General features: G+C 38.7%; 1 protein-coding gene and 1 pseudogene across 1 annotated transcript in view; one reads left to right on the top strand and one right to left on the bottom strand.

Moving 5' to 3' along the window:
* The window catches only part of LOC129504519 (translation initiation factor IF-2-like), a 156,355-nt gene that overhangs the window by 71,090 nt on the left and 67,425 nt on the right, over positions 1-17,840 (bottom strand). The window lies entirely within an intron of this gene.
* LOC129504685 (small nucleolar RNA U3) lies at positions 4,681-4,812 on the top strand (annotated as a pseudogene).

Here is a 17,840-nt window from a genome sequence, read left to right as displayed (position 1 = left end):
AAAAAGCTTTTACACAGTGAAGGAAACCAACAACAAAATGAAAAGGCAACCTACTAAATGAAAGAATATATTCACAAATTACATATCCAGTAAGAGGTTGGTATTCAAAATATATAAAGAACTCATATAACTCAATGGCCAAAAAAAAAAAAAGCAAATAATCTGATTTCTTTTTAATGGGCAGAGATCCTGACTAGACACTTTGCCAAAGAAGACATATAAATGGCCAACAGACACATGAAAAGATGCTCAACATTACTAATCATCAGAGAAATGCAAGTTAAAACTACAATGAGATATGACTTCACACAGGCAGAATAACTAGAATCAAAAAGATAGAAAATAATTAGTATTAGCAAGGATGTGGAGAGAAAGGAACCCTCATGCCCTGTTGGTGGGAATGTAATTGGTGCAGGCACTGTGGAAAACAGTATGGAGTTTCCTCGAAAAATTAAAAATAGAAATACCATACAAGCCAATAATATCATTACTGGAGATTTACCCAAAGAAATGAAAACACCAATTCAAAAATATATACGTACCCTTAGGTGTGCTGTATCATTATTTAAAATAGTCAAGACATGGAAGCAACTCAAGTGTCCATTGATAGGCCAATGGATAAAAAAGTGATATAAATAGACAATGGAAAATTACTCAGTAGTAAAAAAGGAGGAGATGTTGACATTTGCAAAAACATGGATTTACCTAGAAGGTATTATGCTAAGTAAAATAAGTCAGATGGGGAAGGACAAATGCCATATATTTTATTTATATGGGGAATCTAAAAACAAAACAAACAAATACACAAAAAAGCAAAAACAGCCAATTGCCAGAGGGAAGAAGATGGGGGGGGGGGAGGATAGACAACATGGATGAATGAGAGTGGGAGAGACAGGCTTCCAGTTATGGAATGAGTAAGTCAAGGGGAGAAATGGTACAGTACAGGGAATATAGTCAATGGTATTGTAATAACACTGTATGATAACAGATGGTGGCTATACTTGTGAGCATGGCATAATGTACAGACTTGTCTTGTCACTATGTTGTGCCCCTGAAACTAATGTGACACTTATATCAGATCTATCACTTAAAAACAAAAACAAAACAAAACAAAATTCTTCCCAGGACTCTGAGTTATGATCATTTAGAATTTACAAAGAGCGAAGATGTTTATCATTTTTTTACAGCATTTCTCTGTTCTTTTAAAACATTTGAAGCACAACGTGGATGGAACTGGAGGGTATTATGCTGAGTGAAGTAAGTCAATCGGAGAAGGACAAACAGTGTATGTTCTCATTCATTTGGGGAATATGAATAATAGTGAAAGGGAATATAAGGGAAGGGAGAAGAAATGTGTGGGAAATATCAGAAAGGGAGACAGAACATAAAGACTTCTAACTCTGGGAAATGAACTAGGGGTGGTGGAGGGGGAGGAGGGCGGGGGGTGGGGGTGAATGGGTGACAGGCACTGAGGGGGACACTTGACGGGATGAGCACTGGGTGTTATTCTGTATGTTGGTAAATCGAACACCAATAAAAATTAATTTATTAAAAAAAATAAAAAAATAAAACATTTGAAGCATTACCTAAATACAAAAATGTCTGATGGAAAAATAACCTACGACAATTTAAAATACCTTCTGGAACACAGACTGAATCTGATGCACTAAAGTTTGAAATAGATGAATCTGGTGATGTTCCTTTTTCTTTATTCCAATGACAGTCTTTGTGGTTACATATGTTTTCTCAACTTGTGCTCTAAGCAAACATTCCTTTTCACAGTTACTTCTCCAAAAAGAATCCATTAAAAGCTTTTACACAATAAAGATCCAGTCTACATCTTAACTTGCATAAATCAGAGTTTCATAAATGCACATGGCAAATCTTATCAACAAATAAATGTTGATGGCCAAGGAAGAAATGTGGGTTTTTGGAAGAAAATTTAAAACTGAGGCTATCGATGTCATATGGACATCAAGGGCCCCTGATGTGTTTTATTTTTTTCTTAATAATAGATGTTTATCCTTGTTTCAGTTCATTGCCAGAATTTTTTGCAACTAACCAGTAAATTAGGAGCCAGCTTATTTCCCCAGAGATATGATTACATTAGTCACCCAGTAAATCTTGAATTAATTTTGTTCCACAGTTTTCTAAAGAATTCATTAGAAAATCTCTGGAACTAGGGAAGTTAGTCATAGGGCCTAAAGGAATTTACCTTCGGTGAACCAAAAGGGAAAAAAAATGGAGAGCAGCAATATGCTGAATAAATCTTTAAAAAAGTTTTCCCAAATCTTAACAAACATGAATCCATGAAACACTGAATATTTCTACTACAAAGTAAATAATCCAAACCTACATGTATAGCCTCTCATTCGGTATAGCATCTGCAGCATCTTGCTCTGATAGTCTGTAAATCTAAAGATCTGATGTAAATCAGGGATTTACTTGAAGCAGTTGAGCTTTAGGTCCAGCAGCCATTAAGATGATTCTTCAACAAGGAACAGTTCAGTAGCACAAACCTGAACTCATGCTCTGAAGTGTTGCTGTCAAATCTCTTAGGCTGCTGGGAATAATGTCTTTTGAGTAAGGAATGAAAATATAGCTCTCAATACATGTTGAATTCACCCTTTTCTCTCATGGCATCTGAAACAAAGTGAGGAGATAAGTAGAGCCAAGTTGTTGAATATTCATTAGCTCTATGCCTGCCAGCCCTTTCAATAGTACACGCCAGGTTACTTATTTCAGAGAGCACACACATAGGCAGGAAAAGTATAGGAGAGCAATTGTTAGGCTTTATTTACACCACAGAAATATACCATCCACACCCCTAAAACCAGTACCATGAAATCCACCTAGCTCCACACATGGAGTAGGATTCAGAATCAGTTCACCCACTGCATTCCCAAATCAATTTTTTATCACATACTTTTTTAAAATAGAATTTCAATATGGCCTTAGAAAGAAGATACTATTTACTTCCTACATTTAACTGCCCAGAAATATACTCCATATACATGGTATTAACAAAATTTGTTTCATAAATAAACAACACTAATCCTGTCCACAGTTTGTGTATTTGTAAGCAGTAAGTTTAGAACTGAAAGATGTCATGGGATATAACGGAGATATTAAAATTAGTAAGTCAAAGCAATTTATCAAAATACTTGATGCATTCTTAAATAGGTCATGTTATTAATTAGCAAAGAAGAGTCAGTGGAATTCAAAAAAATACTTGTAACTTTTTGAGTCTTCTTTTCATCAATGTACTTTAGAGGTGAGAAGTTTATTTTAACTGAGGTCTGATCCTCCTAGGACTTGTTTAATTTCTTTCCAGCTATGACAAATGACAATCAAAATCTATACCCTGAGAATTAACTGTTAGTTTTCACTGGAATAGAAAACTCTTACAAAATAGAGTGTTACAGTGAATAAAGCATATTCCAGCTGGCCTTAGCAACCTTAAGAACCCAGAACAGCTGTGTGAACTCCTTCAAAAATTTGCCTGCTTTGGTGAAAGGGAAGGTTACAGATGACAACAAACAATGCTGGAGGGCTGGTGTGGCCAAAGGAATTCTACTCCCTACATGAAACACTAAGGCCCAGATGTTCAGTTGCCCAATAAACCATCACCTCTCATTTATTCCACATAGTTTTTATAAAAAAAAAAAAAAACTTTGCTGGAACAGTCTATACTCACCTTGAAAGCAGATACCACAAAAAAAAATGAATATATGGATCTTTTCAAGATTGATCCTTTTCAAGATTTGGGAGTTTGAAAACTCAGGGCATTTTCCTTTAAAAAGCAAAATCATCCTTGTATTTATGCTATGGAATAACACATTCAGATACTTAGGAGATAAGTAAAATACTAGGAGCCTGAAGTTTTTTCCATAGAAAAAGATAAAGTCTGTTTTAATAGCCTAATTTTTGCTCTTTCTTATATCTTTTCAAGCATTCTGTTTACAATGAGTTCCCCCAAAAATTACTTATCTGAGCAAGCCATCTGAATTCCATTAGGGGGCCAGCCTCAAAAAGATCAGTCCTGATATCAGCTAGTTGCTACAAAAGAAAAGGAATAAAATTCGCCTTGACCCGAGAGCCATATATACATTATAATATTAAGTTGAACACTGCAAAGGATTAAAAAGTATAACATTGAAGTGTAAAGATCAACATTACACTTACATAACATTTTATGTGATATATAGGCTACTAGATCAGTTTTTAATCTTTTCAAATGTATACATTACAGGACACTTAACAGAGAAATAAATGCCAGACAAATAAAACTTCCATTACTGGTGTTTGCAGAACTATAAACTAAAATTCATTATCAAAAGGCTGTTTTTCTGGATGCCTGGGTGGCTCAGTGGTTGAACGTCTGCCTTTGGCTCACGGTGTGATCCCGGTCCAGGGATCGAGTCCCATATCAAGTTCCACATGGGCTCCCTGTGAGTAACCTGCTTCTCCCTCTGCCTGTGTCTCTCCCTTCTCTCTGTGTCTCTCATGAATAAATAAATGAAATCTTTAAAAAAAAAAGGCTGTTTTTCATCCTGTATAGTATGTATCTGTCTGATGATTTACTTATTATTATTTACTTAGATTTAGTCTTTTCTATATCAACATCAGATTCACACCAACCAAAAGCCTCAGTGAACATTTTTCTTAATACTCTTTACCAAGACTATACTTTCAGGGATCATTTCTATAGTTTGTTAATACTCTTTACCAAGAATTTGAAAATTATCATATCATCCACCTCCCCATTCCTATTTTCATAAATAAAGTTTTTTTGGGGGGAGCCTGGGTGGCTCAGTAGGTTAAGTATCATACTCTTGGTTTCAGCTCAGGTCATGATCTCAGGGTCCTGGGATCTCATTGCGCTCCCTGCTCAGCAGGGAGTCTGCTTGTCTCCCTCTTCCTCTGCTCTTCCCTCTGCATATATTCTCTCTCTCTAAAATAAAGAACAAAATCTTTAAAAAAATGTTTTATTGGAACACAAACATCCCTGTTTATTTACATATTTTTTGGCTCCTTTGAGTAGAATTTAATGTGTAACAGAACTAATGTAATATTGTGTGTCAGCTACCCTTTTTTTTAAAGATTTTATTTATTTATTCATGAGACACACAGAGATGAGAGAGAGGCAGAGACACAGGCAGAGGGAGAAGAAGGCTCCATGCAGAGAACCTGACGTGTGACTCGATCCCAGGTCTACAGGATCAGGCCCTGGGCTGAAGGCGGCGCTAAACCGCTGAGCCACCGCAGCCACCCGGGCTGCCCCAGCTACCCTTTAATTAAAAAAAAAAAATTTAATTGGGGCGCCTTGGGTGGCACAGTTAAGCTTCAGATTCTTGGTTTCAACTCAGTTTGTGATCTCAGGGTCATAAGACAGAGTCCCATGTAGGACTCTACTCAGCACAGTCTGTTTAGATTCTCTCTCTCGGGCAGCGCATGTGGCTCAGAGGTTTAGCGCTGCCTTCAGCCCCGGGGGGTGATCCTGGAGACCTGGGATCGAGTCCCACACAGGCTCCCTGCGTGGAGCCTGCTTCTCCCTCTGCCTGTGTCTCTAGCTCTCTCTCTGTCTCATGAATAAATAAAATCTTTAAAAAAAATTCTCTCATCCTCTGCTCCTCCCCACTGCATTTGTTCTCTCTCTCTCTCAAATAAATAAATCTTTTTAAAAAAATTAATTAAAAGAAAGTAAGAAAAAAAGTTGCAAGAGACATTGTATGGTCCACAAGCCTAAACTATTTAATATTTGGCACTTTAACAAAAAGTTTGCCTGACATTGTTCTATACTCCATCTACTTTTATTTACTTCCCCAATTTACTCTCATTTCCTACTAAAGTACATATTTCAACATCTTACTTATTATATACCTTGATGAACATTTAATATACTTTTAGTAATAGGCTTGGGAAAGATTTTTAGTAGACTTCAGTTCTTTCCAAGAAAATATGAGTTGTTGTTAACTTTCATACATAGCCTTGCACTTCATCTTCTGCTTGTTTTACATTTACTCAAGTTGTATTTTCCAAATGTAACCACTTATGATTGTGCAGGTTGTTCACTGCACAAGGGGACCCAGCAAAGGGGATGAGCTGAGGCTAAATGCAACCTGTGTGCCACCTAACAAGCCATAATCCTTGACATAAGACCATATCCCCACAGAGGAAAGGGCATCTTTATTCAATTACATGAGGTTCTCTTGCTTGCCAGCTCTGCACTCACATCACATGGTTGCTTGTGCCCATGGATGAAAAGGTATTATCTGGTCTAACAGAGCCCTACGTTCCTCCAATGTCTTTCAACAGATCTCTGATAGGAACACAGAAAATTCAGGTGAAATTCCCAAGTAATATCTGTATGTTCAAACTTTTGCATAAGTTAGTTCTTGGACTACACCCAAATCATCAGCAATTGATCGTGATGAAATAGGGGGCAGAAGTTGAGAGAAAAGATAAAGATAGGTTGATAAACATAATGTATTTATCAGTTATGTTGGTGGTGTGAGAAGGTTCTTAATAAGAGGAAAATAAGGCAAGAGGCTTGAACTTGTATAAATCACATACATCCTGGCTCAATCTCTCTGTGGAATTTATAAATTTCTAGGATTATTTTCTGAAAAGAAAAACTGAGAAAAAGAAAGAAATTCATTAACTTCTTAAGCAGGGCAGGGATATAGTGGTGGAAAGAAATGATTCAGGAGAGAAGATACTGAAAAGGTAGATAAAATAATGGTTAAAAGGAGTAAGAGAAGTTCTCATGAAAAATTAAGATTATGAAAAGTCAAATATGAGAATTAAAAGGAACAGGAAAGTTAGACAAGAAAAGAAGGGCCTGGGAAAGGGGTGTAAAAAGAGGCTTTTGATTTGTAAAGTCTGAGTCACAGAGAAAAGAAAAATGAGAACAACCACAACTGCAGCATTAACCTTCCAATCAGGAAGTGTCTAAGAAATCATTGATCTTTTCTATGGTAAGAGAGAATAACTACATTTAACATGGTGAGCATTTCATAATGTATATAACTGTCAAATCACTATCTTGTACACCTGAAACTAATATAGTATTCTATGTCAACTATATTTCAATTTAAAAATAAAGAAACTGGAGGCGGGGCAAGATGGTGAAGAATAGGGTCCCCAAGTCACCTGTCCTTACCTAGATAACTTTCAAATCATCCTGAAAACCCATGAATTGTCTGAGATTCAAAGAGAGAACAGCTGGAATCCTACAGTGAGAAGAGTTTGCACTTCTATCAAGGTAGGAAGATGGAAAAAAATAAATAAATAAATAAGCATCCAAGGGGGAGGGGCCCCCATGAAAAGCCAGGCTAAGGCCACCAGGGAGCACGCCCAGGACAGGAAAGCCCCGCCCCAGAGAGGCAGGAGCTTTACCAACCTTCCCAGATGGAAAGGCGCTCCCAGGGAGCTGGGGCAGGATCCCAGGAGGGGCGGGGATGCGCTCAGGCTCCCAGGGGCACTAACAGAGGACCTGCGCCCGGGGAGAGCCCGCCAAACCCCGCGGCCGGGCTGGACCTGGGAGCAGCTCGGGCAGCGGGTCAGGCAGCGGCTCCGCGCAGAGGGGACTGAGCGGCTGTGGGAGTGCGATTCCAGTGGCTGGGACCCCAGAGCCCAAGGCGCCAGGGGACACAGCCCAACATCCGGCGCTCCCCCCCACCCAGGCGGAGGCCAGGAGGACACAGAACAGCGAGGACGCTCCTGCTGCCAGGCGGTCCTGAGCTGTGCAGATGCTCGCCCCCGACCCCAGAGCATCCAGGCCCCTGAGGACTGGGAGCTGCAATAGTTACTGCGGGAGCTGACTCTAGAGCTGGAGGGCTGGAGGCAGCCACTGTTGTTATTGCTCCTGGTATCACCCTGTATCTGGGACTGAGCAGGGGCCTCACAGGATAAACAGCTCCCACTGGGCCGTGCACCTGGCAGGGGCTGGGCAGCTCCCCCAGATGCACACACCTGAGAATCAGCACAGCAGGCCCCTCCCCCAGAAGACCAGCTAGAAGGACAGGGGAAAAGCAAGTTATCGACCAAGCAATGCTGGAAAGTTCCAAGAAAAGTCGAGGGGCAGTATATAGAATCAGAGGATACTCCCCCTTGTTTTCTGTTTGTCCCCGCCCGCCCGCCCCCCCCCCCCCGCCGGTGTGGGTGACCACGAGCTAGCTGGAGTAACTGAACCAAACCAGGCCCGGACTTGCGTCCCTCATTCACTCAAAAGGCTCGAGAGCCTGAAGGGTGGATAGTTGGTAGACGCTTGAGAAAGGGCTTGAGCAATGGTTCTCAGGGCTCGCTTGTACGTGATCGCCCACATAACACAATAGATAAAACTTATTCTGACCTGGTCATAAATGTAAATAAGGGTCTGTCTGTCCTTGCTGGTCTGTTTACCATACCTAATATTCCTTTGAAGTATGCACATCTGGAGCAACAAGCTTATCTATTTACCAAGGTCTTCTGGCACCCGTGAGTCTGTCTTGCATGCTGAGAAAGGGGAACTTTGGAGGGTTTCACAAACCTGCTAAAAATAAACACCTTCTTGGCTTTGTTTTGCTCATGCTATAAAATGTTGTAAAACCTTGAATAAAGCTGGCACTGCTTGGACATCATCCACTGTGTCCCTCCTGTCCCCATCTCTTTACTTTTCTTTTATTTTCCTCATCCCCTTATCCTCAGGACCCTGATCGTGTTGCCGCAGCGCGCGCAAGACCCCCTCCCCTTCTTTTTTTTTCTCTTTTTCTCATTTTTCCAGTACAACTTGTTTTTGGACACTCTACACTGGGTAAAATGACTAGAAGGAAAAACTCATCTCAAAAGAAAGAATCATAAACAGTCCTCAATCCCACAGAGTTATAAAATTTGGATTACAATTCAATGTCAGAAAGCCAATTCAGAAGTACAATTATAAAGCTACTGGTGGCTCTAGAGAAAAGCATTAAGGATTCAAGAGACTTCATGACTGCAGAATTTAGATTTAATCAGGCCAAAATTAAAAATCAATTAAAGGAGATGCAATCCAAACTGGAGGTCCTAACGACGAGGGTTAACGAGGTAGAAGAACGAGTGAGTGACATAGAAGATAAATTGATGGCAAGGAAGGAAACTGAGGAAAAAAGAGAAAAACAAAAGATCATGAGGATAGGTTAAGGGAAATAAATGACAGCCTCAGAAGGAAAAATCTACGTTTAATTGGGGTTCCCGAGGGCGCCAAAAGGGACAGAGGTCCAGAGTGTGTATTTGAACAAATCATAACTGAGAACTTCCCTAACTTGGGAAGGGAAACAGGCATTCAGATCCAGGAGATAGAGAGATCCCCCCCCCAATATCAATAAAAACCGCTCAACATCTCGACATTTAATAGTGAACCTTGCAAATTCCAAAGATAAAGAGAAGATCCTTAAAGCAGCAAGGGACGAGAAATCCCAAACATTTATGGGGAGAAGCATTAGGGTAACAGCAGACCTCTCCACAGAGATCTGGCAGCCCAGAAAGGCCTGGCAGGATATATTCAGGGTCCTAAATGAGAGGAACATGCAGCCAAGAATACTTTATCCAGCAAGGCTCTCATTCAGAATAGAAGGAGAGATAAAGAGCTTCCAAGATAGGCAGAAACTGAAAGAATATGTGACCACCAAACCAGCTCTGCAAGAAATATTAAGGGGGATTCTGTAAAACAAAGAGGAAGTCCAAGGAAACAATCCACAAAAACAGGGACTGAATAGGTATCATGATGACACTAAATTCATATCTTTCAATAGTTAACTCTGAACGTGAATGGGCTTAATGACCCCATCAAAAGGTGCAGGGTTTCAGACTGGATAAAAAAGCAAGACCCATCTATTTGCTGTCTACAAGAGACTCATTTTAGACATAAGGACACCTACAGCCTGAAAATAAAAGGTTGCAGAACCATTTACCATTCAAATGGTCCTCAAAAGAAAGCAGGGGTAGCCATCCTTATATCAGATAAATTAAAGTTTATCCCAAAGACTGTAGTAACAGATGAAGAGGGACACTATATCATACTTAAAGGATCTATCCAACAAGGGGACCTAACAATCATGAATATTTATGCCCTGAATGTGGGAGTTGCCAAGTATATCAATTAATAACCAAAGTTAAGACATATTAGATAATAATATACTTATACTTGGTGACTTGAAAGTAGTGCTTTCTACTATCGACAGATTTTCTGAGCACAACATCTCCAAAGAAATAAGAGCTTTAAATGATACACTGGACCAGATGGATTTCACAGATATTTTCAGAACTTTACATCCACATGCAACTGAATACACATTCTCCTTAAGTGCACATGGAACTTTCTCCAGAATAAACCATATACTGGGTCACAAATCAGGTCTTAACCAATACCAAAAGATGGGGATCGTCCCCTGCATATTTTCAGACCATAATGCTTTTTGAAATTAGAACTAAACCACAAGAAGAAGTTTGGAAGGGTTTCAAACACGTGGAGGTTAAGGACCATCCTGCTAAAAGATGAAAGGGTCAGTCAGGAAATTAGGGAAGAATTAAAAAGATTCATGGAAATTAATGAGAATGAAGATACAACCATTCAAAATCTTTGGCATACAGCAAAAGCAGTCCTAAGAGGGAAATACATCTCAATACAGGCCTCAAAAAATTGGAAATAACTCAAATACACAAGCTAACCTTGCACCTAAAGGAACTGGAGAAAGAACAGCAAATAAAACCTACACCAAGCAGAAGAGAGTTAATAAATATTCGAGCAGAACTCAATGAAATAGGGACCAGAAGAACTGTAGAGGAAAAAAACCAGGAGTTGGTTCTCTGAAAGAATTAATAAGATAAATAAACCATTAGCCAGCCTTATGAAAAAGAAGAAAGACTCAAATTAATAAAATCATGAATGAGAAAGGAGAGATCACCACCAACACCAAGGAAATACAAACGATCTTAAAAACATATTATGGTAGCTTTACACCAATAAATTAGACAATCTAGAAGAAATGGATGCATATCTGGAAAACCACAAACTACCAAAACTGGAACAGGAAGAAACAGAAAACCTGAACAGACCAATAACCAGGGAGGAAATTGAATCAGTCATCAAAAACCTCCCAAGACACAAAAGTCCAGGGCCAGATGGCTTCCAGGGGAATTCTATCAAACGTTTAAAGAAGTAACCATACCTATTCTACAAAAGCTGTTTGGAAAGATAGAAAGAGATGGAATACTTCCAAACTCATTCTATAAGGCCAGCATCACCTAAATCCAAAACCAGACAAAGACCCCACCAAAAAGGAGAATTATAGATCAATATCCCTGATGAACATGGATGCAGAAATTCTCAACAAGATACTAGCCAATAGGATCCAACAATACATTAAGAAGATTATTCACCATGACCAAGTGGGATTTATCCCCAGGATGCAAGGCTGGTTCAACACTTGTAAAGCAAACAATGTGATATCAGCAAGAGAAAAACCAAGAACCATATGATCCTCTCAATAGATGGAGAGAAAGCATTTGAAAAAATACAGCATCCATTCCTGATCAAAACTCTTCAGAGTGTAGGGATAGAGGGAACATTCCTCAACATCTTAAAAGCCATCTACGAAAAGCCCACAGCAAATATCATTCTCAATGGGGAAACACTGGGAGCCTTTCCCCTAAGATTAGGAACAGGACAGGAATGTCCACTCTCACCACTGCTATTCAACATAGTACTGGAAGTCCTAGCCTCAGCAATCAGACAACAAAAAGACATTAAAGGCATTCAAATTGGCAAAGAAGAAGTCAAACTCTCCCTCTTCGCAGATGACATGATACTCTACATAGAAAACCCAAAAGACTCCACCCCAAGATTGCTAGAACTCATATAGCAATTCAGCAGTGTGGCAGGATACAAAATCAATGCCCAGAAGTCAGTGGCATTTCTATACACTAACAATGAGACCAAAGAAAGAGAAATTAAGGAGTCAATCCCATGTACAATTGCATCCAAAAGCATAAGATACCTAGGAATAAACCCAACCAAAGAGGTTAAGGATCTATACCCTAAAAACTACAGAACACTTCTGAAAGAAATTGAGGAAGACACAAGAGATGGAAAAATATTCCATGCTCATGGATTGGAAGAATATTGTGAAAATGTCAATGTTACCCAGGGCAATTTACACATTCAATGCAATCCCTATCAAAATACCATGGACTTTCTTCAGAGAGTTGGAACAAATCATCTTAAGATTTGTGTGGAATCATAAAAGACCCCGAATAGCCAGGGGAATTTTAAAAAAGAAAACCATAGTGGGGGGCATCACAATGCCAGATTTCAGGTTGTACTACAAAGCTGTGGTCATCAAGACAGTGTGGTACTGGCACAAAAACAGACACATAGATCAATGGAACAGAATAGAGAATCCAGAAGTGGACCCTCAACTTTATGGTCAACTAATATTCGACAAAGCCGGAAAGACTATCCACTGGAAAAAAGACAGTCTCTTCAATAAATGGTGCTGGGAAAATTGGACAGCCACATGCAGAAGAATGAAACTAGACCATTCTCTTACACCAGACACAAAGATAAAGTCAAAATGGATGAAAGATCTAAATGTGAGACAAGAATCCATCAAAATCCTAGAGGAGAACACAGGCAACACCCTTTTTGAACTCGGCCACAGCAACTTCTTGCAAGATACATCCATGAAGGCAAGAGAAACAAAAGCAAAAATGAATTATTGGGACTTCATCAAGATTAAAAGCTTCTGCACAGCAAAAGAAACAGTCAAGAAAACTACAAGACAACCTACAGAATGGGAGAAGATATTTGCAAATGACATATCAGATAAAGAGCTAGTATCCAAGATCTATAAAGAACTCATTAAACTCAACAGCAAAGAAACAAACAATCCAATCATGAAATGGGCAAAAGACATGAACAGAAATTTCACATGTAAGACATAGACATGGCCAACAAGCACATGAGAAAATGCTCCGCATCACTTGCCATCAGGGAAATACAAATCAAAACCACAATGAGATACCACCTCACACCAGTGAGAATGGTGAAAATTAACAAAACAGGAAACAACACATATTGGAGAGGATGTGGAGAAAGGGGAACCCTCTTGCACTCTTGGTGGAAATGTGAACTGGTACAACCACTCTGGAAAACTGTGTGGAAGTTCCTCAAAGAATTAAAAATAGAACTACCCTATGACCCAGCAATTGCACTGCTGGGGATTGACCCCAAAGATACAGATGCAGTGAAAAAACAAGACACCTGCACCCCAATGTTTATAGCAGCTATGTCCACCATAGCCACACTATGGAAGGAGCCTCGGTGTCCATCAAAAGATGAATGGATAAAGAAGATGTAGTATATGTATACAATGGAATATTCCTCAGCCATTAGAGATGACAAATACCCACTATTTGCTTCGACGTGGAGGGACCTGTAGGGTATTGTGCTGATTGAAATAAGTCACTCAGAAAGGGACAAACATTATATGGTCTCATTCATTTGGGGAATATAAAAATTAGTGAAAGGGAATAAAGGGAAAGGAGAGAAAATGAGTGAAAATATCAGTGAGGGTGACAGAACATTGGAGACACCTAACTCTGAGAAATGAACAAGGGGTAGTGGAAGGGGAAGGCGGTGGGGGGTTGGGGTGACTGGGTGATGGGCAATGAGGGGGGCACTTGGTGGGATGAGCACTGGGTGTTATTCTATATGTTGGCAAATTGAACTCCAAAAAAAAAAAAAAAAAGGAGGAAATGTCTTTTCTCAAAAATGGAAAAAAAAACACAAAGAAATCATTGACTTATTTTGTCTTAATACAATGTGCAATTACTTCCTAAATAAAATGCATGACATCAGAGCTGAAAGGACCTGTGCAGAGGTCAGTGTTAAAGTTTTTAAAAATTAAATATTTAACATTTCATAATAGGGGATGAAAATACAGTATAAAGTATAAAATTAAATTTGAATTTTATATTTTTCTCAAGAAGTCTTTTACATTACACATTTGGATTGTTTATTCCACCTACCTCTCTTAAAATGAATATAATTCTGAGTTTTCAAAGTGTTATATTGAATTTACTAAAAGGTTTTGAAAAATTACTCTTGGCTAAGGACATTACAACATAAAACATTTTACCAAAATAATGAATTAGCCCTCAGCAACTCTAAAGTAAACGCTACAAAATGGTTATCCGAGTTACATACTTCAGTTTATTGAGGTCAAGACATGAATTATTATCAAGACTTAAAGTGACTAATGAATTAGCTGACTATTCTAAACCCCATGTTCATAGAAACGTTAATGATAAAAAACAGTGAAACCAAATATACGCAATCACATTCAGAATGTGTATGGAAAAAAAAAAATCCTTTCTTTAACCTGTTCCTAGATTTTGCAAGGTTTGAAGTAAACCTCTCCTAAAGAAACCACCTTTCCACTATGAGAGATCTACTCCAGCTATGTTATCTCACCACTAAAATCACACTTTATTATACATACATGACCTAAATAGAGTGATAGCACCTGAAAACCAGTATCAGCACAGTATCACACCCAAAAAAAGCAAATAATAGTTTTGTTTTGTTTTTGTGTTAGTTTTCTTTTGCCATTCAACAACTTACCACAAATTTGGCAGTTTAAACAATACCTACTAATTTTCTCATAATTCTGTAGTTCACAGGTCTAGGATGGTGTGACTGGATCCTCTACTCAGAGTATTACAAGGCAGAAATCAAGATGTCAGCTGAAGTGAGTTTCTATCTAGAGGCTCTGGAAAAAAAAATCTACTTCCAAATTCATTCTAATTGTTGGCAAAATTTAGTTACAGTAGATCTTGCGAATGAGGTCTCTATTTTCTTGTTGGTTTCAACCAGGGCATTCTCAGTTACTGAAGGCCTCCCACTGCTCCCTTCTAAGGGGCCCTTTCTATGACAGCATTTGCTTCTTCAAGGCCAGCTGGGGTATGTCTCTACTGCTTTGAAACTCTGACATCCCCTTCTGAGACTGAATGGAGAAACTTCTCTGCTCTTAGAAGACTTAACTGATTAGGCTAGGCCCACTAAAGATAGTCTTTGTTTTGCCATACAGTGGCATCACAGAAAAGGTTTCCTCATCACATTCACAAGTTCTACCCACACCCCTAGGGGAGAGGATTATATAAGGGCAAGGGTCATTGAAAGTAATCTTAGTGTAGGGTGTTGGTGCCTGGGTTGGTTGAGGAGAGCATCCACAAAGGGAGAGGGACAGCAGTGGCAATGGGATATTGGTTACATGCAGTCTCCAAGTAAATATGTCAAGATAATGGAAGCCAGATTTCTCACTGTCAGAGAAGGGAAGAACAAAAAAGAAAAGAGAGAAAACTACAACAAACTCCATGCTGTTAGATTTGAGTATATTATGCGAAGTCAGGGTTTCCAAAAACAGATATAGAAGTGTGTGTGTGTGCATGTGTGCATGTGTGAGTGTGTGTGTGTGTGTATGTGATATCACTTCTGTGATATTCCTGTAAGAGATGCATAACCTCAACTTAATCATGAGAAACCAACAGACAAACCCAATTGGAGGGACATTCTACAAAATAACTGGCCAGCTCTTCAAAAGAGTCAAGGTCATGAAAAACAAAAGACAGTCTGAGGAAGTATTCTTAACAAGATGACTAAAAAGACCTATTAGATGCAACATGTGATTCTATACAGGATTCTTTGTTATAAAAAAACCTTATTGAGAAAACTGAAAAATAATGAGTCTAAGGATTAAATGGTATGAATAAGTCACTGTTAGTTTCTAGAATTTGGTCATATTGTGCTTATATAAAAGAAACACCCTTATTTGAAAGAAATGCACATATTCTGGAGTGCTGGGGCATCATATTGGAAACTTATTTTTAAATGGTTCAGGAGAAAAAAGGTTTTTGTACCGTATTTGCAACTGCTATGAAAATGTGAATTATATAAAAATTTTAAGTGAATTGTAAAAATTTTTTAAATTAGAGAAAAATTATAAGAAAATATTTAAATAATTTTTAAGTCATAAAAATTTTGACCCCAAAATTTCACTTCTGATAGGAAATGATTCAATAAAGGAAATGATTAAAAATATATGCCTACCTCCAATAGCCCTAGCACAACTATTCACCATTCAGCTTTTAGCTTAAGGTTATTTTCCTAGTAAAGTCTCCCCTGATCTTACCAATCCAGATATGAAGCTCTTGGACACAAAGTTCTTGGACAATCTCATAGTAATTTGTGGCTTTTATCACAATATATAAGTACATATTTATGTAAACATTTGATTAATGACTTCTTTCCTCTGAAGCCCAGGACCAGCCCACCATTGTATCCTCAGTACCTAGCACATAGCAGATATTCAACAAATACAATATAATGTAAATGGATGAATAAATTTATATTATGTAAATTATTATATAACTAAGAAAGAAAGAGAGAAAAGAAAGGATTTAAGAAGGAAGGAAGAGTGAAAGAAAGAAAGAGAGAGTGAAAGAAAGAATCTTAGTCCATTCATGATGCTGTAACAAAATACCATAAACTACATAGCTTATGAACAACAAACATCTATCCTTATAGTTCTAGGGACCAGGAAGTGCAAGATCATGGTGCTGGCAGATCTGGCGTCTAAGGATGACTCATTTCCTAGATGGCTTTTTACTATAACCTCTTATTATCGAAAAGGAACAAGGGAGCTTTCTTGGGCCTCTTTCAATAAAAGCATTAGTCCCATTCTTGAGGATCCCCCCACATGATGTAATCACCTCCCAAAGACCCCTACCTTCTAATACCATCATCTTGAGGGTTAAAATTTCAACACAGGAATTTTGGGGGAACACAAACATTCAATCTAGAAGGATAGCTAAATAATAAGCAATGTGCGGGCTTTAAGTTCATAAGCATAGCTGTCACTCAGCTCTATCCTTGGAACCTAAACTTAAAAAGACCTGTTGGTTGGAGAAGGTAGAGAACTAAGAACTGAACAATAAACACATTTGATAGCATAAAAACCATCTGAAGATAAAGCAACACCTGCCTTTACTTCTTGAGAGGAAGCAATATAATGAATAAATAGGGCAATGGTTTTTTTTAATTTGTATTTATTTATGATAGTCATACAGAGAGAGAGAGAGAGAGAGAGAGAGACAGAGACATAGGGAGAGGGAGAAGCAGGCTCCATGCAGCGGGAGCCCGTCGTGGGATTCGATCCCGGATCTCCAGGATCGCGCCCTGGGCCAAAGGCAGGTGCCAAACCGCTGCGCCACCCAGGGATCCCTAGGGCAATGGTTTTAACCAGGGATGGATGGATAGATAGATAGATAGATAGATAGATAAAAAGAAAGACAGATAGATCAACTGATTCATTACAAACCTCTTTGGAATTTGATAAAAATACAAATACCTGAAAGAAACTTATGGTATTGGTGATTCAATGGGTGAAACTGAGAATCCATTAATTTTGATGACTGTTCTGGTCAAAGATAATATAAGGTAGAGAAATTCTATCTCTGCTGAAGCTGCTGAACCAGACCTCTGACTCTAAGGAGAAAGAACCATAAACAATAAGAAACAGCTGCTCCCTACATAACACTTTGGAGCCTAAAATAATTTGCTCTAAAACCCTCTAACAGATATTAACACAAAAGGAGAAAGGATCTTTCATTTCCAATCCCTTATTCCTCCATAAATCATCACAGCTTGAGGGCTTTGGGGCCACCATCTATGGGAAAAACTAGATTCTGGAGCACCTTCTGTCTGGAGTGAACAAGTCATCAACAAGTCAGTAGGGTTTGAGCAGCAGGCCAGCAGCTAC

This window comes from Nyctereutes procyonoides, unplaced genomic scaffold (assembly GCF_905146905.1).
Source record: "Nyctereutes procyonoides isolate TBG_1078 unplaced genomic scaffold, NYPRO_anot_genome, whole genome shotgun sequence".
Lineage (NCBI taxonomy): Eukaryota > Metazoa > Chordata > Mammalia > Carnivora > Canidae > Nyctereutes > Nyctereutes procyonoides.
The sequence above is the reverse complement of the archived record's forward strand: the minus strand, read 5'-3'. Positions and strand labels throughout refer to the sequence as shown.